We start from the raw sequence: 23751 nt of genomic DNA, 5'->3' as shown, positions 1-23751 counted from the left end.
TGAGCTCTTTAAAAATGTGACAGTTGGTCAACTCTGCCTATGCACATGCCAGGTGACCAGGAACATGTGACCTGCCGGGTGGCCTGGAAACTGTCGCAGTTATGTGCAGCCACCCACTAAGCAGGGATACTATCAGGCATCGATTCCTAAGGGGGTGAAAATGGGTAAAATGTTCCGCCCAACAAACCTTTGCCAGGTTGAAACTGGGCACATCAGCTAGTTGTTATTATTAATTATTAGTAGTATTATTTTTATTTTATGTAATTCTCACACTTACTCACACACTTATACACATTTACGCACACTCACAGACACTACATACTCACCACGGCTGCAGAAGAGCCGGCTACTAACGCTGAAGGAAAAGACACTACGTCGGAAGGTGAGTAATTACAATCTGTTTAAGATAATTGGAAATTTCCAATTGCTTAATTAGTCCCCCTTGGTGCCGTCAGGGTCCCAGTGTAAGTCCTAACAATTTCCTAACAATTTTAGGAAAATTCAGACCATGGAGGTCCGAGAAAAAATCTGCGGTAATTTCTATAAAGTCTGATTTTCCTCACCTGCCTATCTTTCCGCTCATACAGTATCTGATCAAAACTCACGAAATTTCCAGCAGTATATACTGCTGTGCCTGTGTATCATGCCCACATTAACCTTTTGGCTCACATAGTGTTCACTGTAGAAATTTCAGTGGGCAGGGCGCCGGATTGCGGGGATATATGTGTGCGCCCGAAAAGGGGGCATGGTTATGAAAAACAGGGGGCGTGGCTATGCACCATCATTGAAGCGTGCGGTGCGGCCCCACAGATGCAACTAAAGAGGGCATGGGCGGCCGGCGGCGTCACTGTTGGGGGCGTGCCCAGCACCTACGGAGGTGCTGGACTTCCCCCAAGCTCTCTCCCATCGTGTGAATGGATGCCGTGCACATATCTTTACACACTGGGGAGGCAGGAAGCGGCCGGCTGTTTTAGCAGGGCGCCACAGAAAGGGCAGGGCGGATTTTGCCCTTAAAAAAAACGGGAAGGGCGCGGCGCCCTGCTAAAACAGCCTAGTGTAAGAGGGTGGCGGTGCGGTGTAGTGCCTGCTGCTGTGCAGGTGTAGGTTCACAACTTATCAGGCGCCGCACTCTCTCACCTTCAGGTACCGGAGCCTTCAACGGACCTGGAAATCTTCAGTCGGATACGGACACGGCGATCCCCTCTTGGAGCTGACGGACGAACGAACTGAGGAGAAAATAGACTAACTTAAGGGGGGGTATCAACCCTTCTTCCACTGGAAAAGGGGATACCCCAGGGGTGACGGCGACCTTCACCGGTTGGGTGAAAGGTCATCACTGGCACAAAGCCTCAGCCACCCAAATTTCACACACTCGCACTCTCGCGCGTAGTGTGATGAAGGGGTTCTCACGTCCGTGAGCAAACCCTATTCCGGCGCTCGGGGACAGACAAAGGGACAAACGTACACAGATGCTACTCACCGTTGTCAGTCTTGCACTGTGATCTTCCTCTCCACTTACAGGTCCCTGTAAGGAGGCAAACAAAGAACAGCCGTGCAGGGCCTAACTGTAACCTAGTGTAACACCCCTATACCAACTATAACAACAGAGCCCTCAAACTAACTCTGTGGGTGTGGTGCAACAGAACTAGACACAAACTGTACAAACTAACACTTTGCCCTGCACGGTAACCACATACATCACAATACACGGTGTGAGTAACAACCACGGTGCTGTCCCGTTAATGACCTGACTCAGAACACCAGGGAGTGGGCGCCGTACACCTCACCCACCTCCCGTACACTGTCTTTCCAGGGGCTCAGGCCGAGCGGGCCTGCCTACCTGTACACCTCAGGGTGGCCTAGGCCTAGTGCCCAGTGCCACCTTTATTCACCTTGGGGGAACCACTTATTTACTGGGCCTAACGCCCACTGACTGCACACAGGCCGGAGGCCTGACTTTATCCCACGGGCCTAGCGCCCGCCTAACTTGTCACTCATTGGGTGACCTGGGCCTAGTGCCCAGGGTCACCTTATATACACCTAATTTGCCAAAATGAACTAGGGCCTAATGCCCTCTAATGCCACACAGGCCTATTGCCTGAACTGCCCCTCGGGCCTAATGCCCGCCTAATTGCCCATGGGCCGGGAGGGCCCGACTGCGCCCATGGGCCTAGTGCCCGATCACCTGGTGGTCTAGGGAGGAGAGGGGGGGGGCACCTTAGAAGGGCCTACCTGCGGTGGAGAAGGCTGCAGTGGGGAACTGCACTGCTCAATTGCTTCCCACCACTGCAGCGCTTCTTGGCCTGGATGGGATCTTCTGCCACTGGCCCGTCCTGGCCAGCGGCGCCGCCGTCTTCTCTCCGCGTCCAGCCGCCGCTGGACATCTTCTTTCTGGAGCCTGGAGTCTTCTGGCCTCATCCGCAGCCACCGGAGCTCTTCACCGCTCTTCAGCGCGGCCTCCCGTCTTCTCCTGGCGGCATCCTCTTCAGCGCTCTTCCGCGCGCTTCTTCTCTTCGGCTCCCGCCCAGCGTCTTCTGCGCATGGTCCTGACCTTCGGCCCCCACCCGGCGTCTGACTTCATATGCCGGGGGCGGGGCCTATGACGTGGCGATTGGCTCGCCGCGCCCCTCTCCGTTTGGCCGGCGCCCCGCGAGCCGCAATTGGCTCGTGGACGGTGCCAGATTTGAAAGGCCGCGGGCGCTGACAGGCGCTGGGGACAGCCAACTGCCCCAGCGCTGTCCACAGCTGTCCTCTGCTGGGGATGCAGATCCCCAGCACCCTGCCGTTGGGATGTGTCCTGGGGTACAGGGCACATCTCCACATTCCCCCCCCCCTTTTTTTCCTTTGTAGCCCCTACAAAGGTCTCCACGACGTCTATCGTCCGCGGGTCAGGGCATTACGAGGCCCCTCCGGCGAGGTTGTATTCGAGGGCCCAGCATGGACAGACTGTGACCCCACATCCTTCCTCCACCGGTTCCGGGTTCCTCCTCTTCGTGCCTCCTGACCTCCATTGGTGGATCCTCTGGGGGAGTGGCATCTCCTCACGTTCGTTCGATGTAGGCCACCAAGGGGAATCTTCCTCCACGGGGGCAACAGTCACCCACTCTTGGCCTCCCATATCGTCTGGGGCATCGTCCCTGTCTTCAGGGTGTGGTACTGACCACCACCCAACAGCAGAATCCTCCGGGGCATCCATTTCCTCCCGGGCAACAACCACCATCTGTCACATTTCCTCATGGGGCATCTCCAAAGGTCCCATGTCTTCCTCTGGAACGGGTCCTCCCACGGCATTACGATCCTCTCCCTGTACGTACGTCCAACTCGGCACTTCCGACAGGTATTCTTGCTCCTCCTCTTCAGGGAGGGTAATCAACTGGGAGCACAACTCCACTCGATCCTGCCAGTCACACTCGTCGGCACTCCCGATGCCCTAGTCATCCTCCATCTGTTCTTGGAGGGATTCGTCGGCGGACATCTCACCATAGTCCGAGTCCTCCTCCACCGATACCTGGACTAGGGGATTATTTTCCTCCTCAGCGTACTTAATCCCTTCCGCTGGCATCTCTAATTCCTCAGGCGCGTCAGAGGCTAGTAGCGCGACGAGGGCAAAAAAGCGCGCGGTTAAGTACGCAAAAAGAGCGTCCGTACAGCACGAACGTCAGAAGAGGCGCAAGCGGCTGAGTGAGAGCGAGCGCAGGGCTAAGAAGCGGCGCAACCTGCCAGGAATAGTCCACTGCGATTATACGGCAGTGTTAAGGGGTCTGCGTGATAGCTGCCATAGGAAGATCAGTAAGGGTGAGTATGTAGATATTTTTGTCCTGAAGGAGGATGCAAAGAGGGAGTTTAAGGCGGCTAGAGCTAAGGGAGGCGTTGGGGCCGACGCATTTCGGTCATATGATAACTGGCTGGCTGGTTTTTGTGTGTTTGCCGCCTGTTATTTAGAGGATAGACCGGATGAGCATATGAATATCATTCGGTACATACATCTTATTCACGACATGCAGCGAATGTCCAAGAGAGCGGAATGGCGTATATATGATGAAAAGTTTCGGCGCAAACAGGACTGTTTGCGGATAATCGATTTCGGGTGTAAGGACGTCGAAGTGTGGCTGGACGTCACTCGGGCTACGCTAGATTCGAAGGAGCTCCGGGGTACCAGGGATGATGTTCAGTAGGCTGGCCCTTCGGCACAGGGGGCCGGTTCAGAGGCTGTGGCTGGTAGGAAGGCGGGGGCTGCAGGTCGAGGGTTTGGCCAGTCACAAGCGAGAGGGAAATGCTTTGCGTACAATAACTCAAAATGCTTATTGGGCCGCAAGTGTCGTTTTCGACACTTATGCTTGCGTTGCAGTGGATTTCACCCGGCCTCGAACTGTTTTCGAGGGAATCGACAGGCACCAAGGTCAGGAAAGGCGGGAGCAGGAAAACCCGCCGGCGGCGGGGGTGCTCAGTAGGGCTCCGACGCCAGTCCGGTTGGATACTATGGCCAAGTGGCTTAGGTGGTATCCAGATCAGTAGGTCGCAGAGTTTTTGTTCAAAGGTTTTCAGTTTGGTTTCCGGTTGCCGGTGGCGGGCGAAGTGCGAGTACGGGCCTCAAGGAATCTTCAGTCAGCTCATGCTTTTCCGTTAGATTTACGGGAGAAAGTTGAAAAAGAGGTTCATTTGGGCAGAATGGCGGGTCCGTTTGCGCTGCCCCCCCTGGAGGATCTGGTTATTTTGCCAGTGGGAGTGGTGCCTAAGAAGACTAAGAAGATTCCTTTAGGCTCATTCAGCATCTGTCTTACCCATCGGGGTCATCCGTCAACGATGGGATACCTCCTGAGCAATGTTCGGTGGTTTACCAGTCGTTCGATGAGGCTCTTGGTATTGTGCGGGCTTACGGTTCGGGTGCCCTGATGGCTAGGATTGATGTGGAGTCGGCCTTTAGGTTGCTTCCCTTACATCCGGATTCATTCCGTTTTATGGGTTTTCGTATCGGGTCGGAGTATTTCATTGACAAGTGTTTGCCAATGGGATGTTCCGTCTCTTGCTCATATTTCGAAAAGTTCAGCACCTTTTTGCATTGGTGCGTGGAGTCTTCCACGGGAGGACACGGGGTGGCGCACTACCTTGATGACTTCTTGTGTGTAGGGCCTGCGGAGTCTGATCGTTGCAGTGAGCTGTTATTTAGCATCACAGTGCTTTTTTTATCATTTCGGGGTGCCAGTGGCTGAAGATAAGACTGAAGGTCCTGTTTCTTGCTTATCATTTTTGGGTATCGAAATTGATACGGGGGCAGGTTCGTGTCGCCTTCCAAGCTGCGTGAAGTTATCGGGTAGTTCTTGTCATTGCGAAAGGTCACGCTTCGGCAGGCTCAATCTTTGTTGGGCCTTTTGAACTTTGCTTGTCGGGTCATCCCGATGGGCAGGTTTTTTTTGGCGAAAGTTGGAAAGGGCAACGGCGGGGTGTTCCAGGCCGCATCATTTCGTTCGATTGTCTTCCAAGATTAAAAGAGATTTGGCTGTTTGGGCTGCTTTCTTGGAGGATTTCAACGGGGTGCGGATATGGCTGACCCCGGTCGTTCGCAATGCTGATGTACAGCTTTTTACCGAGGCGGCAGGTTCATCTGGGTTTGTGTGCTATCTCGACGGGTCTTGGTGCGTGGCTTCTTGGCCTGAGGAATGGTTTAGTAAGGGTCTCCCTAAGGATCTGTTGCTGCTCAAGCTTTTCCCAATTATGGTGGCTTTGGAGGTGTGGGGAGAGCGTCTGGCTGATCGCAGCATTTTGTTCAGATGCGATAATCTGGGCGTGGTGCATGCGATTAACAATCAGAGGGCGAAGTCGGTTGTGGTATTGAGAGTGCAGGCGCAGCTTGTGTTGGCTTGTTTGCATTGGAATGTTTGGTTTCGCGCGCTGCATGTTCCCGGGGAAGATAATGGAATTGCCGACGCCTTGTCACGGGAGCAGTGGGAGAGATTTCGAGTTTTGGCACCTGAGGCTGATGCTCTTGGGATACGCTGTCCCGATTATGTTTGGCAGGTGAGCGGTCCGGCCTGGAGTGATTAGCGATGCGGTCATTAGCACCGAGTACGCTTAAGGCTTACAGCCAAGCTTGGAGTGAAAGGGAAGAGTTTGCTCGCGGACGTGGGCATGAAGGTAAGAGTGGGCATCGGCTGATGCTTTCTTTTATTTGGCAACTTTTCGTCACGGGTAGGTCTAGAGCCAGTGGCGGTTCTTGCCACGGGCAAGCGGTACTTTTGCCCGGGGCGCCGCCTTCCGGAGGGTGCCGGCGCCATCCGGAGGGCGCCGCACCAGGGCAAGATCCGCCACTGTGCCCCCCGCAGTGCCCTGCTGTGCCCCCCCGCTTTGAAGGGAACCAGACGCGTAGCGTCTAGTTTCCCTTTCATTAAGAAGACCTTAGTTGTGCGGTGCGCGATGACGTCATCGCGCACCGCACAGCAAAGGTCCTCTCCATGAAGGGAAACTAGACGCTACGGTCTAGTTTCCCTTCATGTAGAGGACCTTTGCTGTGCGATGCGCGATGACGTCATCGCGCACCGCACAGCATAGTGGCACAGACACTAGGGGTCATAATTGACCTCTAGTGTCTATGCTGTTCTATGGGAGAGACGTAATAACGTCTCTCCCATGGATCGAAGAGAAGAGAGGAGAGGAGAAGAGCGGCGCCACCGGCAGAGGGGGTCTGCAGCGGTCTGGATCAGGAACGGGGATGGTAAGTATACTTTTTTTTTATTTATTTTTTTATTTCAGCGTCGTGACCACGCCCCCATTTGAAGCCACGCCCCTATATTTTGCCCAGGGCGCCCCAAAGCTAAGAACCGGCCCTGTCTAGAGCGGTCGTGTCACGGTACCTGGCGGGGATTTCATTTTTTCGCTAAGCTCAAGGGTCTCCCTGACGTTACCAAGAGCTTCCTCCTTGCGAAGGCTCTGAAAGGTTGGGCACGGTTGGCGCCAACGCCGCCTGATAGGAGACACCCGATTGATGCGGCCCTTCTGCCGCCGGTAATTGGAGCGGTTGCCGAAGTTGCTTCTTCAAGTTTTGAGGCTTTGTTATTCGAATTAGCTTTTTCCATGGCGTATCATGGGGCTTTTCGCATTTCAGAGTTGGTGGCGCCGTCGAAGTGGAAAGATTCGACCATGCTGCGGGAGGATGTAGTTGTGGGTGAGAGGTCCTTGCTGTGTAGACTGCGGCGCTCTAAGACGGATCAATTAGGTAGAGGTCGATGGGTTACCTTGGTCTCGTCTTTGGATGATCGCATTTGCCCGGTGTTGCTGGCGGCCCACTACGCGTCAGTTCGGCCCTCCTTGAAGGGGTCCTGGTTGCTGCATTATGACGGGTTGCCTTTGACGAGATACCAGTTTCCGTGGATATTGAGTCGCTGTCTGTCCGGCATGGGCCTTTCACCCGCAGCTTTCGGCACGCATTCGTTTCGGATCGGAGCGGCTACGTCGGCCGCGTCGGACGGTTTTTCTGTCAGGGAGATCCAATCGTTGGGCCGGTGGAAGTCTTCCAGCTACAAACGGTATATTCGCCCGGTGTTATAGGTTATTGGGTATTGCAACTGTTTGCAATTTGATTGTTCAATTGTTAAGTACGTTAATGTCCAGTATGTTCGTGTGTTATCCTCTGTTCATCCTACTCAGGGATTAGCTACTCGCTGCTGCTGGCAGTGGGGGTCTGGAGTTATTTTTCACTTTTTTGCCTGACCTGACGGACTGAATTCGGTTCATTCTATTCTAATTCGGCTAATTGGACTCCAATTGAAAGTCCCTCGGCAGGTTTTTTAAGTTTCACCTCCAGCTGAGTTTTCTCTGTGTCTGTCCCTCCCCCCCCCTCCCTTATTGGATCAGGCTCGGGTGCATGGTGTCCCTGGAGTTTTGTTGGTGCACCTTGGTGGTAATGATTTGGGTAAGAGGACATCACTAGATTTGAGATGCTCTATGATAAAGGATTTGGCTAGTATTGCCGTGGCCTGGCTTCATTGTACATTGGTTTTTTCTTTCATAGTGCCCAGATTGTGTTGGCGTGGAGTGCCGGATGATCGCCCTATTGATGAGGCCAGAAAAAAGGTGAATTCGGCAGTGGCGAAGTGGGTTTTGGCTCACGGTGGGGCAGTGGTTCGCCATGATAGGATCAGGTATCGTTATGATTAGCTTTTTCGGGCCGATGGTGTGCACTTGTCGCAGGAAGGATTGGTGTTTTTTCTGGAGGATCTGTTTTCTGTTTTGGATCATTTGGGTTTTGGGTATGGTGGCGGTGCGAAGCCTCTTTAGGAAGAGCCTTTCGCTGTTGGTGGAAAAGAGCGGCAGGTTCTCGTTTTTGAGTTGTTAGTCACAGTTTTTATTATTATTATTATTATTATCATTTATTTATATGGCGCCACAAGGGTTCCGCAGCGCCCAATTACAGAGTACATATGCACATAATCAAAACAGTGACTTACAGTTGAAATCAATTTTGGACAAGTACAGGGTAACTAAGCATAACTACACCAGTAAATGACAGAGATAAGTTCCAGGTGGCCCAAAAACTGTGATTTGGGCAGTTGAGAATTATTAAAGAAGAAAAGGGTGAGCACATGAGGGAAGAGGGCCCTGCTCGTGAGAGCTTACATTCTAGGGGTAGGGGTAGACAGACAGGGGTGACACAGATGGGGTACAAAGAGAGCATGGAACAGGGGGTTAGGATGAGATTTGGCTGGGTTTGGTAAAGAAATGGGTCTTGAGAGCCCGTTTGAAGTTTTGTAGAGAGGTGGAGAGTCTGAGGGGGAGAGGTAAAGAATTCCAAAGGAAGGGAGCAGCACGTGAAAAATCTTGGAGATAGGAGTGGGAGGAAGTAATCAGGAGACAGGAGAGGCGGCGTGCATTAGCAGAGCGAAGAGGACGGGTGGGAGAGTAAAGTGAGATAAGGTCAGAGATGTAAATGGGAGAGGATTGGGTGAGAGCTTTGTAAGTGAGAGTGAGAAGTTTGAATTGGATTCTGAAGGGGAAGGGAAGCCAGTGAAGGGCTAGTAGGAGAGGGGAGGTGGATGTAGTGCGTTTTGTGAGGAAGATGAGCCGAGCAGCAGCATTGAGGATAGACTGGAGTGGAGAGAGGTAATTGTCAGGGAGGCCAGTTAGGAGGAGATTACAGTAGTCCAGTCTGGAAATAATCAGTGAGTGAATAATGATCTTAGTGGCATCCTGGGTGAGAAAAGGTCTGATCCTGGAAATGTTTTTGAGATGAAAATGACAGGTTTGTGAGAGGTGCTGAATGTGTGGTTTGAAGGAGAGGGAGGAGTCAAGGATTACACCAAGACAGCGTACTTGGGGGCTAGAGGAGATAGTCGTGCCATCAATGGATAATGAGATTGTGGGAGGTGAGGTTGTGCGGGAGGGTGGGAAGATGATCAGCTCAGTCTTAGACATGTTGAGTTTAAGAAAGCGCTGGGACATCCAGGAAGAGATAGCAGAAAGACAGTTAGAGGCACAAGTGAGGAGAGCCGTGGAGAGATCAGGGGAGGAGAGGTAGATTTGAGTGTCATCAGCATAGAGGTGATACTGGAAATTAAAAGAACTAATGAGTTCACCTAAAGAGGACGTATAGAGAGAGAAAAGGAGAGGCCCAAGAACAGAACCTTGGGGGACACCAACAGTTAGTGGAAGTGGGGGCGAGGTAGCATCATGAGAGGAGACAGAGAAGGAACGATCGGAGAGGTAGGAGGACAGCCAGGAGAGGGCAGTATCACGTAGACCAAGAGAGTGAAGGATTTGCAGAAGAAGAGGGTGGTCCACAGTGTCAAAAGCAGCAGAGAGGTCAAGAAGAATAAGCAGAGAGTAGTGGCCCTTAGATTTGGCGGCATGGAGGTCATTGCAGACTTTTGTGAGGGCAGTTTCAGTGGAGTGGAGAGAGCGGAAACCAGACTGGTATGGGTCAAGCAGTGAGTGAGAGGAAAGAAAGGCAGTAAGGCGATTATAGACAATACGCTCAAGAAGTTTGGAGGCAAAGGGGAGGAGAGAGATCGGTCGATAGTTGGAGAGAGTGTTAGGATCAAGGGTAGGTTTTTTAAGAATAGGGGAGACAAGAGCATGCTTGAAGGCAGAGGGGACAGTGCCTGATGAGAGGGAGAGATTGAGAAGGTGGGCAAGATGGGAACAGGCAGAAGGGGAGAGGTAGCGAAGGAGGTGGGAGGGGATAGGGTCGAGTGGGGAGGTTGTGGGGGGGGGGGGAGTGTATTTAGTCGGTTTGGTGCTGTTTAAGTGCACTCTCCTTCGTTGACTGTTATATCTGCTGGACCACCCTTCAGGGGGCAGCGTCATCACCCTTCAGGGTGGGTAGTCAAGATGAAGGTTGAGTGGATACCTTTGTTTTGTGATTTGGAGTGGTTTAGATTTAATTAGCTTGGGGTTTTTTGTGTTTGGATTTCAGCCGTTCTTTTTTCTGGCCACCATATTCTTTTTATTAATATTCATATTAATTTCATTTTATTGCAGGTTTTCTCTAGTTATTTAGATTAACAATAAATAGCTAACAACTTTCTACCAAAATACATGTCTCTGTGTCGTTATTCTATTGTTAAGTTGTTTAGAATTGTTCATTGTCATGAGGGAGTGAAACCCCTCAGCCAGTAGGAGGTTTAGGAGAACAGAATGACAATCTTGGAATGGAGAGATTTAAACCTCCTGGGCTGGGGGGTGGATCAGGATGGTATGACTGTCTACAGCCAATCAGGGAAAGTGAGAGGTGGTGTCAGTGGTTGTATTGGGCTGGTTCTGTGTGGTACCTTGTCTCTTTCAATTTGCCTTCCCACCCTCCCGCTCCTTTTTTAGTTTTACTATGGTTGGGGTATTTTGGCTTAAGGTTGTTGGCGGTTGATGTTCTCGTTAGCTATTTGTTGGCGGAAAAGAGAGGCAGGTTCTCGTTTTTGAGTTGTTAGTCACAGTTTTTAGTCGGTTTGGTGCTGTTTAGGTGCACTCTCCTTCGTTGACTGTTATATCTGCTGGACCACCCTTCAGGGGGCAGCGTCATCACCCTTCAGGGTGGGTAGTCAAGATGAAGGTTGAGTGGATACCTTTGTTTTGTGATTTGGAGTGGTTTAGATTTAATTAGCTTGGGGTTTTTTGTGTTTGGATTTCAGCCGTTCTTTTTTCTAGCCACCATACTCTTTTTATTAATATTCAGATTAATTTCATTTTATTGCAGGTTTTCTCTAGTTATTTAGAATAACAACTTTCTGCCAAAATACATGTCTCCATGTTGTTATTCTATTGTTAACTTGTTTAGAATTGTTCATTGTCATGAGGGAGTGAAACCCCTCAGCCAGTAGGAGGTTTATAGAATATTGGTATACGATCACCAGGTTATGGTGGTGATATATTAGCGCCTGGTTTTAGTTCGTTTTTACTGTTATAGTTTTGCCTCTTGTCACAGTAATTTCTTTTTTGGGGTTAGCCCCACTCTAGAGTCAGTTAACACCCATCCTTGTGAGGTTTCTTAGTCTCATTTTTATTCAATGCGCTAAGATTTTGTATGTGTTTCACCTATGTACCATACTGTACATCATTGCATTATATTGCTCTTGATTTTGCTACGTACTGGCCACTGTTAGAAATAGACTGTTTTTCACATTAATTAAAAAACTTTTTTTAAAGGTGAAAATAGGATTTTAATTACCTACCAGTAAATCCTTTTCTCGTAGTCCGTAGAGCATACTGGGGTTCCATTTAGTCCCATGGGGTATAGACGGGTCCACTAGGAGCCATGGGCACTTTAAGAATTTGATAGTGTGGGCTGGCTCCTCCCTCTATGCCCCTCCTGCCAGACTCAGTCTAGGAAACTGTGCCTGAGGAGATGGACATACTTTGAGAGAAGGATATAAAGGATAGTGGTGAGATTCCAAACCAGCACACACAAACCAGAGGAAAGCTATGCTAACCCAACTTTAAACAGGAACAGAAACAGCTGAACCAACAATACTTAACCAAGTAACAGTGCAGGAAGGAATGAAGCAGCGGGCGGGCGCCCAGTATCCTCTACGGACTACGAGAAAAGGATTTACCAGTAGGTAATTAAAATCCTATTTTCTATTGCATCCTAGGGGATACTGGGGTTCCATTAAGTACCATGGGGATGTACCAAAGCTCCCAAACCGGGTGGGAGAGTGCTGAGGAACTGATTGATACTTTGGCCTCTGATTACCTTCAGTTTGGTCAAACTTGTAGAACTTAGCAAATGTGTTCAAACCAGACCAAGTAGCCGCTCAGCAGAGCTGTAAAGCCGAGACACCCCGGGCAGCCACCCAGGAAGAACCCACCGACCTAGTAGAGTGGGCCTGTTACAGATTTTGGAACCGGCAAACCTGCCATGGAATAAGCATACTGGATAGTGAGCTTGATCCAGCGTGCAATTGTCTGCTTTGAAGCAGGACACCCAATTTTATTGGGATCATAGAGAACGAACAGCGCGTTGGATTTCCTGTGACGAGCTGTCCTCTTTACGTATACCTTCAAAGCCCTCGCAACATCCAAAGACTTTGAAGTAGCAGAGGTGTCGTGATAACTGAAACCACAATAGGTTGGTTGATGTGAAACGCAGACACCACTTTAGGAAGAAATTGCTGACGAGTTCTGAGTTCAGCTCTGTCCTCGTGGAAAATTAAATAAGGGCTCTTGTGAGACAAAGCCCCCAGCTCCGACACACATCTTGCTGAAGCCAAGGCCAACAGTGTGACGGTCTTGCACATAAGATATTTTACGTCCACCTCCTATAACGGTTCAAACCAGTCCGATTGGAGGAACTGCAGCACCAAATTGAGATCCCAAGGTGCCGTGGGAGGCACAAAGGGAGGTTGGGTGTGCAGAACACCTTTCGAGAATGCCTGGACCTCAGGGAGAGAAGCCAATTGTTTTTGAAAGAAAATGGACACGGACGAAATCTGGACTTTTATGGAGCCCAGACGTAGGCCCACATCCACACCTGCCTGCAGCAAAAGCAGGAAACGTCCCAAATGGAATTCCACTGCAGAAAAATTTCTGCTCTCACACCAAGAGATGTATTTCTTCCAAATACGGTGGTAATGTTTAGACGTTACCCCCTTCCTGGCTTCTATCATAGTCGGGAAAACTTTGTTAGGGATCCCACTTCTGGCTAGAATTAGCCGTTCAACTTCCATGCCGTCAAACATAGCCACGGTAAGTCCTGATAGATGAACGGGCCCTGTTGCAGAAGATCCTCGCGAAGAGGTAGAGGCCACGGATCTTCGAGGAACATCACCAGAAGGTCCGCATACCAGGCCCTTCCCAGTTGTCTACTCCCAGAATGAAGACCGCTGACAATGCCACAGCATTTTTTTCTGGCGAGAGGAGAATTCTTGACACCTCTGACATTGCTGCTCTGCTTTTCGTTCTGCCCTGTCTGTTTATGTACGTTATTGCCGTCACATTGTCCGACTGGACCTGAATGGCTCGATCTTGAAGAAGATATGAGGCCTGCAGAAGGGCGTTGTATATGGCCCTGAGTTCCAGAATGTTGATTGGAAGGATGACTTCCTGACTTGAACATCTTCCTTGAAACTGCACCCTCTGGGTGACTGCTCACCAACCTCTGAGGCTTGCGTCCATGGTTAACAGGATCCAGTCCTGAATTCCGAACCTCCGACCCTGGACGAGGTGAGAAATCTGTAGCCACCACAGAAGGGAGATCCTGGCTTTTGTCGACAGACGCATCCTCTAGTGCAGAGGTTCTCAAACTTGGTCCTCAGCTCAGGACCCCACACAGTGCATGTTTTGCAGGTAACCCAGCAGGTGCACAGGTGTATTAATTACTCACTGACACATTTTAAAAGGCCCACAGGTGCAGCGAATTATTTCACTTGTGATTCTGTGAGGAGACCTGCAAAACATGCACTGTGTGGGGTCCTGAGGACCGAGTTTGAGAACCTATGCTCTAGTGCATGTGAAGATACAATCCGGACCATTTGTCCAACAGATTGAGCTGGAAGGGTCTTGCGTGAAACCTTCCGAATTGAAGCACCTCGTAAGAGGCCACCATTTTCCCCAGAAGGCGAATGCATAGATGCACCGATATCCGGGTTGGCTTCAGGACATCCCGAACCATCGACTGGATTACCGATGCCTTTTCCAATGGGAGGAACACTTTCTGAGACTCCGTGTCCAGTATCATTCCCAGGAATGGGAGCCTCCGTGTTGGCTTTAGGTGAGATTTCAGAAGGTTCAGAATCCACCCGTGATCCTGGAGAAGTTTGGTTGAGAGACCAATGCTGTCCAGCAACCTCTCCCTGGACGGCGCCTTTGTCAGAAGATCGTCCAGGTACGGAATTATATTCACTTCCTGTTTGTGGAGTATAAACATCTTCTCTGCCATCACTTTGGTGAATACCCTTGGTGCCATGCAGAGACCAAATGGCAGGGCCCGGAACTGGTAGTGACAATCCTGCAGCGCAAACCGTAGATAAGCCTGATGAGGCGGCCAGATCGGAATGTGAAGGTATGCATCCTTGATATACAGAGAGCAATTCCCCTTCCTCAAGACCTGAGATCACTGCTCTCAGGGACTCCATCTTGAACTTGAACACTCTTAAGAACGGGTTCAAGGACTTGAGGTTCAGAATCGGCCATACCAAACCGTCCGGTTTCATTTCTACAAACAAGTTGGAATAGTACCCCTTGTTGTGCATATGAGGTAGAACTGGAACAATGACTTGAGTCTGTACCAGTTTTTGGATGGCATGTTGTAAGGTTATACTTGCCTTTTGTGAAGCTGGTAAGCCTGATTTAAAGAATCTGTGAGGTGGGAGCTCTTGGAACTCCAGTCTGTAGCCCTGGGAAATAAGATCTATGACCCAGGGATCCCAGCACGAACTTGACCAGATGTGACTGAAGAATTTTAGTCGATCTCCCACCTGACAGCCCTCCAGGCATCGTGGTCCACCGTAATGCTGAAGGCTTTGAGGAAGCAGAGCCTGAGCTCTTAAATGCAGAGGTAAAGAAATGGAGCACCTAGCAAATGCGCAAAGATGGCTGCCTAAACTGTATCCACCAAAAAGGGATGTCTCCCACTCTCCAAAATAACAGACTTCTATGTAAAATTAGGTGTTAACAGTATTGGGCGCCAAACCCAAATGACAATGAACAAATGTGTGGGATCACAATCACTCAACACCCATATATCAAATAGTGGGGTACATTCCTTAATGGTACTTGAGTTCAAGCATGTAGAGAGACCTCTGCTTTCCTCTTGGATCAGCGGACACTTGTTATCAGGATTTTCAGTCGTCCAATGTCACTTCCGTACAACCCATGCATACCCCACAGCGATGTAAAACCATTAAAACAGATAGTGGGAAAAAATTGGAAAAACTAGAAATCAACGGACAGGTTCACTTGATAGCTGATTTCATAACGTGCAATGTAAAAAACGTGGTGTATGCCATAGAGTGCTCATGTCACATGTTTTATATAGGGAGAACGTCCAAGCCCCTAAAAATACGTGTGAGTGAGCACTTAAGAAATGTGAAAAAGGGCCTTGAAGCACACGCACTTTCTGATAATTTAAAAAAAATACATGATTGTGACCCAGGTCATATCTTGAGGTTTGTGGGAATAAAAAAGATAACAGCAAACCATCGCCAGAATAATACCTCCAAACTACTGGCCTAAACTGAAATGCAGCTTATATATAAGTACAATACACTTTTACCTAGGGGTCTTAATTCTGATTTTGAGGTCAAGTGGTTTTTATAGTAAACTGTGAATTTTACTACTTTGTCTATAACTCTGTAATTTTTTGAAATTTTCAATCATATTTTTAGACAAACATTTGATCCTTAGGAATAAGGGTGGTGTTTATTATAATTGTTTGTCTTGTCTTTTATTAAGGTCATTTGACCTATTTTTAATTTGCAATTAGAAATTTACCTATGTCCCTTTTTCGATCAGGGCACATATGAATTTTGATCCAGCATCTATGGAAAGAATGAATACCCTTAATAGGAAAATTGAAAGTATATGAATATGCAAATTTACTACTCCGTTATAACATTATGCATTGACACAATGGATAAGTCCGGGATGGAAACGATATGCTATCCAAGAGTAATCCATCACAATGAAGGGCGGAAGTGACATAGAGACGTGGAAAACTGTTTACATCCGCCACCTAGCAACAGAGGTCAACAGCGGAAGTGACGTCCCGCTGAGCCTTTAGGTATCCGTGAGAAGTGGAAGTGACGCTACGCACAGAAAACTCACAACCGTCGCCTAGTAACGGAGGTCACCGGAAGTGACGGATTGTGGACGAGACCTGAGCAGCGATATGGATATAACACACCGGAAGTGACGTATCGCAAGTGTGAACAGAGTAATGATACGGACATAATAATGACAGTATGGATATATAGGATTTTGGGGGAAAAAGTTTATTTACAATATGTGAAGATCCGCATCAGATAGGAGTCATTTTTATCTATATACAGTGTTTTGACGGTGATAGGTTGTCATGACAACAGTGGATAACAAATGGAGGGAGCCATGTTTTAACACACATGCAAGAAGTTTATTGTTGATTAAGGATGTGATTGGTCAGTCAGGAAATAAAAGGGGGAAACTGTTAGGATTGAGCACATCTGCCTTGAAAAAGGGCCTAGAAAGGCCTGAAACGCGTTGGCGCAGTTAGAGGTGACATCTTGCTGTCTGTGGGAGAGGTGATTGCCGAAAAACCCAGAACGCCATTTCCCGGGAGGCCGACTGGTATTTAAGACCTTTGCTGTATTGAGGACTTTGTTTCCTCTGACCATCTGGTAATTATCCATTCTTACACTCAGTATAGCTGTGCACCGGCTGCATGTGCTCTGGTTTTATTGGATGAGGAGACATGTTTTAGATGTTTTTTATGAAAAAATTGTTTTAAAAAAAGAATAAAACGGTGTTACACGAGATACTCTCCTCCTCTTGTCTTTTATGATATTGGACGACTGAAAATCCTGATAACAAGTGTCTGCTGATCCAAGAGGAAAGCAGAGGTCTCTCTACATGCTTGAACTCAAGTACCATTAAGGAATGTACCCCACTATTTGATATATGGGTGTTGAGTGATTGTGATCCCACACATTTGTTCATTGTCATTTGGGTTTGGCGCCCAATACTGTTACCACCTAATTTTACATAAGAGCCTGAGCTCTGTTCCTGAGCACCTGCAGTTGCTGGTTTGCGTGGTTTACCTTTTGCTCCTCTGGAGGCCATAGAAGCACCTCTGGATTTGCCCTTAAACTTTGCCATCCGAAAGGACTGCAAATTTGAAACTGACTAAGCTTTCCTGGCTGGGGGAGCTGCGGAAGGAAGATACGTAGACTTACCCACAGTAGCTTTGTCCATTTATCTACTTCATCTCCAAACAATGCCTCTCCTGTGAAAGGTAGGCCCTCCACGCCTTTCCTGGAGTCCGCATCAGCAGTCCACTGGCGTAGCCACAAGCCCCTGCGTGCTGACACTGCCATAGCAGTGGTGCGTGCATTAAGCAAACTGAAACAGCCCTGGTGTGTGCTAAATGATCTTCTGATGGCAAGAGACAGAGGTGACTGTTCAATATTAATCCTTCTGGATCTCTCTGCAGCATTTGATACCATGGACCATGGGCTTCTGATTGAGCAACTGATACATTTCTGTGGTCTGGATGGCACAGTCCTAAGCTGGTTCAAATCATTTCTCACAGGCAGGTCACAGAGAGTATCGTCTGGAGTATACTCATCACCATCAGTGCCATTGCCATGTGGTGTTCCACAAGGTTCTATACTATCCCCCATGCTTTTTGCAGTATACATGCTCCCGTTGGGTGAAATAATCAGGCGCCATGGCCTGTTCTACCACTGCTATGCAGATGATACACAACTGTACTTGTCCTTTGCTCCGGGCACTGATAACCCAATAACAACCCTAATGTCTAGCTGAGCTCCAGGAGTGGATGAGCGCCAGTTGGCTGCGATTGAACACAGATAAAACAGAGGTCCTTATGATAGGACCGCAACATCAAAGGCCAAGACTGCAGGATAGCCAACCAACTGGACTTACACTCGGGGATTCAGAATTACAGACCACTGATCGTGTGCGGAATCTTGGTGTTGTCCTGGATGGTGGCTTGACACTTAAACATCAGATATTAGCCACAATCAAATCCTCATTCTTTCACCTGAGGAACATAGCCAGAATCAAGCACTTAATTCCCTCAGATGATCTGCCAAAAGTCATACATGCATTTGTATCATCTCGATTAGACTACTGTAATGCCCTCTACCTTGGTCTCCCAGTAAAAGAATTGCACCACTTACAGCTGGTTCAAAACACAGCTGCCAGGCTATTAACCAACCAGCCCCATTCTAGCCACATAACACCCATCCTCTACTCCCTTCACTGGCTGCCTGTAAGATGTAGAGATGTGCACCGGAAATTTTTCAGGTCTTGTGTTTTGGCTTTGGATTTGGTTCCGCGGTCGTGTTTTGGATTCGGACGCGTTTTGGCAAAACCTCCCTGAAAATTTTTTTGTCGGATTCGGGTGTGTTTTGGATTTGGGTGTTTTAAAAAAAAAAAAACCTCAAAAACAGCTTAAATCATAGAATTTGGGGGTAATTTTGATCATATAGTATTATTAACCTCAATAACCACAATTTCCACTCATTTCCAGTCTATTCTGAACACCTCACACCTCACAATACTATTTTTAGTCCTAAAATTTGCACCGAGGTCGCTGGATGACTAAGCAAAGCGACCCAAAAGGGCGGCACAAACACCTGGCCCATCTAGGAGTGGCACTGCAGTGTCAGACAGTATGGCACTTAAAAAAAAATTGGCCCCAAACAGCACATGATGCAAAGAAAAGAGAAAAAGAGGTGCACTGTGGTCGCTGGACGGCTAAGCTAAGCGACACAAACACCTCAATATCACAGGAATAATTCATTCTAATCAATGGTATTATTGGTCCAAATCACTGGAAGAAAATGACGAAATCACTGGAATTATTCGTTCTAATCAATGGTATTATTGGTCCAAATCACTGGAAGAAAATGACAAAATCACTGGAATTATTCGTTCTAATCAATTGTATTATTGGTCCAAATCACTGGAAGAAAATGACAAAATCACTGGAATTATTCATTCTAATCAATGGCATTATTGGTCCAAATCACCAGAAGAAAATGACAAAATCACTGTAATTATTCGTTCTAATCAATGGTATTATTGGTCCAAATCACTGGAAGAAAATGACAAAATCACTGGAATTATTCGTAAACATTTGTAGAAAGTCGCTGCTTTCTGATTACAGAAATGCTCAGATATTCCTGCGAATCCACAATCCCTTTCCAGAGGAAAAAGAAATTGAGAAACCGTTGTTTGAGAATGTTTGTTCTCTGTCCCTTACAAAGGAACAAACCACTTTCCAAGAAGACTGACGTTTTTGGGATTATGGAGACATAATGCTTTTGAATATAAATCCTAAAGCAGGTGGTGTATTAGAGCAAAAGAGTGCAAGAGACCAGCCATGCAGTTTCTGAAATATTATGACAAAATGTTACTGTATTTCATAAGCACTCATTTCTAACTCTGCTAAGTACTGTTTGGTATACTGTATCTGGCTTCCATGAGGTAGTTGTCCATTATTTCAGCTTCCATTGACCTTTTTGAAAGCGGTAGAAGTTATCGAATCTTTTTTTTTTTTCCCCTATTTTTAATTTTCTCCTGCATAGTCCTGTAAAATATTGCAATGTTAAGTACAGGTTGAGTATCCCTTATCCAAAATGCTTGGGACCAGACGTATTTTGGATATCGTATTTTTCCGTATTTTAGAATAATTGCATACCATAATGAGATATCATAGTGATGGGACTTAAATCTAAGCACAGAATGTATTTATGTTACATAAACATCTTATACACACAGCCTGAAGGCAATTTTAGCCAATATTTTTTTATAACTTTGTGCATTAAACAAAGTGTGTGTACATTCACACAATTCATTTATGTTTCATATACACCTTATACACACACCCTGAAGGTCATTTAATACAATATTTTAATAACTTTGTGTATTAAACAAAGTTTGTGTACATCGAGCCATCAAAAAACAAAGGTTTCACTATCTCACTCTCATTCAAAAAAGTCCGTATTTCGGAATATTTGGATATAGGATACTCAACCTGTATTGACTTGTGCCTTCTGGGGGAAGACAACCTAGGCAACAAAGTGATTTCGGGAGACCCTATCACTATGAGAAGAGAAGCTCAGGCGATGGTTGGTCGAACAACAGATATCAAAGTAATGAGTATTCATCACAACAGGAATTTGGGATACCTGTTGTGAGGAATCAGTTTGAGTATATGAACAGCAATAGAGAGCAGGCTACCCCTTTTTTAGATCAGGACTAGAGGAGGGGAAGGAGATGGTAAAAGAGGTGAAAAAGTGTAAGAAAACAAGGAGGGGTAAGAGAAGTGTAGGGAAGAGGAAAAAGAGGGTTAAGAAAGTTACTTTGCCTTTAAATAATTCTACTACAAAGATCTTTAACCCTAGTAAAAGACATTTGAGTAAAGACGAGGAAAATGTATTGAAAAAGGGCTTGAAATTCTCTCCGACAAGCCGGGTCGATCCCTTTGATTTCTTTTTGATATAAATAAGTATATCAGAAAGCTTACAGTGAAAAGGTTCTTTTTAAATAAAGATGGAAAAGAATGTGAATTTGAGGAAGGAACAAAAACCACTAAATTTAAACCCAAGTCGACTTTTTATCCGTCACATCAGAAAGGTTGTTATATAGAGTGTTTTGGAAAATTAGTAAATAATGAAGTACAGGAACTTATGAAAAAGAAAAAGAAGTTTAAATGTAATTTGACAAAAAATGAGTTTTTAGCTCTAAAATCGCTGAGAGAGGATGAGAGTTTGATAATTAAACCAGCCGACAAAGGGGGAGGGGTGGTCCTAATGGATAAGGATTATTATGTTGAGGGGATTATGAAACAATTGGAGGATGGTAAGACATATCGAAAGCTAAAATTAGATCCAACAGCAAGGATAGTAAAAGAATTAAATATTCTAACAGAAGAGGCACTGCAAAGTGGGGTTTTGACCAAATCTGAGGTAGAGTTTATTAATATCTTGTCCCCAACGGTACCAACCTTTTATACCTTGCCGTAGATCCACAAGGATCCCCTAAATCCACCGGAACGGCCAATAGTGGCAGGTACAAACAGCATTACTTCTAACCTGTCGGCGGTTGTCGACTCATTATTACAACCCTTGGTGAGACTGACAAATTCTTTCCTTAAAGATACAAATGATATTCTGCAGGTGATTGAGGATATACAATATGGAGAGAATTTTATCTTGATAAGTGCAGATGTTTCTACATTATATACGATAATAGAGATGAATAAGGGTTTGGAGGCAGTCTCTTACTTTCTTGATAAGTCTGAACTCTCAGTGGCGATAAAGACATTTGTTTTAAAAAGTATAAGATTTATTTTAACTAATAACTACTTTTATTTTGATGGTTTTTATTATATACAAGTGGTCGGTACCGCCATGGGCACCAGATTCGCCCCCAGTTATGCCAATTTATTTATGGCGTATTGGTAAACCATTATGGTATGGCATCACGGTCAGCTGGGGGCGGGTCTGGTGTCCTGGCGCCGTTTTATATATGATATTTTATTTATATGGAACAGAACGGCTGAGGGACTTGAAGAATTCTGTCATAATCTTAATACAAATGATTTTAATGTTAATCTTACGTTCTCAATCAGTAAAAACGACCATCACATTTTTAGACTTATGTATTTATGTGAAGGACAACACTCTCCTCACTAAACTATATAGAAAAGATACAGACTCAAATAGTTTTATAGAGAGGAGTAGCCTACACCATAAAAACTGGTTAGACGGTATACCGTATGGACAATTTTTAAGGGTGAAACGTAATTGCACGGAAACAACAGTATGTGACCAGCAAATTACTGAGATGAGTGAGAGGTTTCTTGAGAAAGGATATAAGAAGGAGGACATTATGGCCTCTAAAGTACGTGTTGAATCCATTGATAGAAAACAGTTGCTAAAAAGGAATAATAGAAAGGATCAGGGAGCTGGGAGCCAATTACAGATGTGGAACTTTATTAGTAACTATGGTGTCCAATATAAGGAAATTGAATCTATTTTCAGAAAACACTGGAAAATATTAAAAGAGGACCCTGTTCTGGGAAAAGAAATACCTGACAGACCCTTTTTTACTTATCGTAGGGCTAAGAGTTTAAAAAGATAAACTGGTACATAGTGCGCTCAATGTGACCAAACGCACAAGCACCAGGAGCCATGGATTCCATAGATGTGGGATGTGTACTATGTGTCGTTTTGGTTAAAGGTCCGAGTAAACAAAAGGACTTTGAAGCCAATGGGGAAAAATTTACCATCTCAAATTTTATAACGTGTAATACTAAAAACGTTGTTTATATTTTATCTTGTACATGTGATCTTTTCTATGTCGGCAAGATGAGTAGAAACCTCAAGACTCGTCTTGCCGAACATACGTACAATATTAGAAAGGGGTTGGAAACGCATACAGTATCCATGCACTTTAAGAAAATGCATCAGTGCAACCCCAAACATCTTAAAATGTTTATTGGTATTCAGGCTATTACTCCAAATTGGAGAAATCGTGATGTGGAGAGTAATTAGGAAAATCCGAGATGAAATGGATTTTTAAGTTAAACTCTTTAATCCCTAATGGTCTTAATTCTGATTTTGAGCTTAAATGGTTTTTATAAATTTTATGGTATTGTTTTAATTTGTTTTTAATTTTTTGTTTTTTGGGTACATTTCGTCATGCACTTTATGGACTCTGTATAAGGACTTGGACCCTTTAGACACGTTATCCTTGTGAATGGACATTAAGAAGAACACTGTATGTAGTTATAGAGGATGGATCTCTGTATATGTGTCATTTCTGGCCATTTGGAGCGCTCTGTGGAGCGCAAGAGCCCGACTTCCGGTGGAACAACGAGTGGAACGCATTGTGGAACGCATGAGAGTCACTTCCGGTTCCGGCCGGAAGTGCTGCGAACGCCATTTCCGCCGGAAATGAGAGCGGGAATCGGCGTGGCGGGAATGTACGCCACACCTGGCATCTATGAGCAGATCAAGTGAGGGTATTTAGGAGGGATAGGTCTAACCAGCCACCATGCCGCTGATGAAGGACAGAGGTCCGAAAAGCTTCAGGCGTGGTGACTGGTGTATTGTGGACAATTCCTGGCGGTGACAGTTTCTTGCGAGTGGGGTTCAGTGTATCCGGACCGCTGATCCGCATCATCCTATCTGAGATCTGGGAGGGTAACTGCACGAATGCCTGGCAAATGTCCTAACCCACAATAGTGGTTACATGCTTTTTGTTATTCTGTTTATTGTGAGTGCATTTTTATTAAAATATCATTTTTAACTTTGCATTCGGCTGTACTTGCACTATTTTCCGTTTATCTTTGGAAAATTTAAAGGTAACATCTATCTCTGTGGTGTAGCTACATATGTGAGGACAAGAGGATATATTCCTATTTATGGTCCTTTTCCACACGGTGCACCGACTATTCTGGGAGGAAGTTTGGAACAGAGACTGAATACTTCTGATACATCTTTTGATGTAAGATATTTGGACTTTGATATGAACATTTGTGATTAGCGCATTGGTGCCCATATATATCTTGTTCGGTCCACTTCTTCACCAAACCCAGCC

The 23751-nt window shown here is 46.5% G+C and overlaps 1 long non-coding RNA gene across 1 annotated transcript; it reads left to right on the top strand.

Moving 5' to 3' along the window:
- Positions 1-69: 69 nt before the first annotated feature.
- Positions 70-23465, top strand: LOC134956855 (uncharacterized). The gene is made up of 2 exons (XR_010186237.1): positions 70-164; positions 22876-23465. It is a non-coding gene; the product is annotated as an uncharacterized LOC134956855 (long non-coding RNA).
- The last annotated feature ends 286 nt before the right edge of the window (positions 23466-23751 follow it).

The sequence above is a fragment of the Pseudophryne corroboree genome, chromosome 9, assembly GCF_028390025.1.
Source record: "Pseudophryne corroboree isolate aPseCor3 chromosome 9, aPseCor3.hap2, whole genome shotgun sequence".
Classification (NCBI taxonomy): Eukaryota; Metazoa; Chordata; class Amphibia; order Anura; family Myobatrachidae; genus Pseudophryne; species Pseudophryne corroboree.
This window is presented reverse-complemented; position numbering and strand designations above follow the sequence as displayed.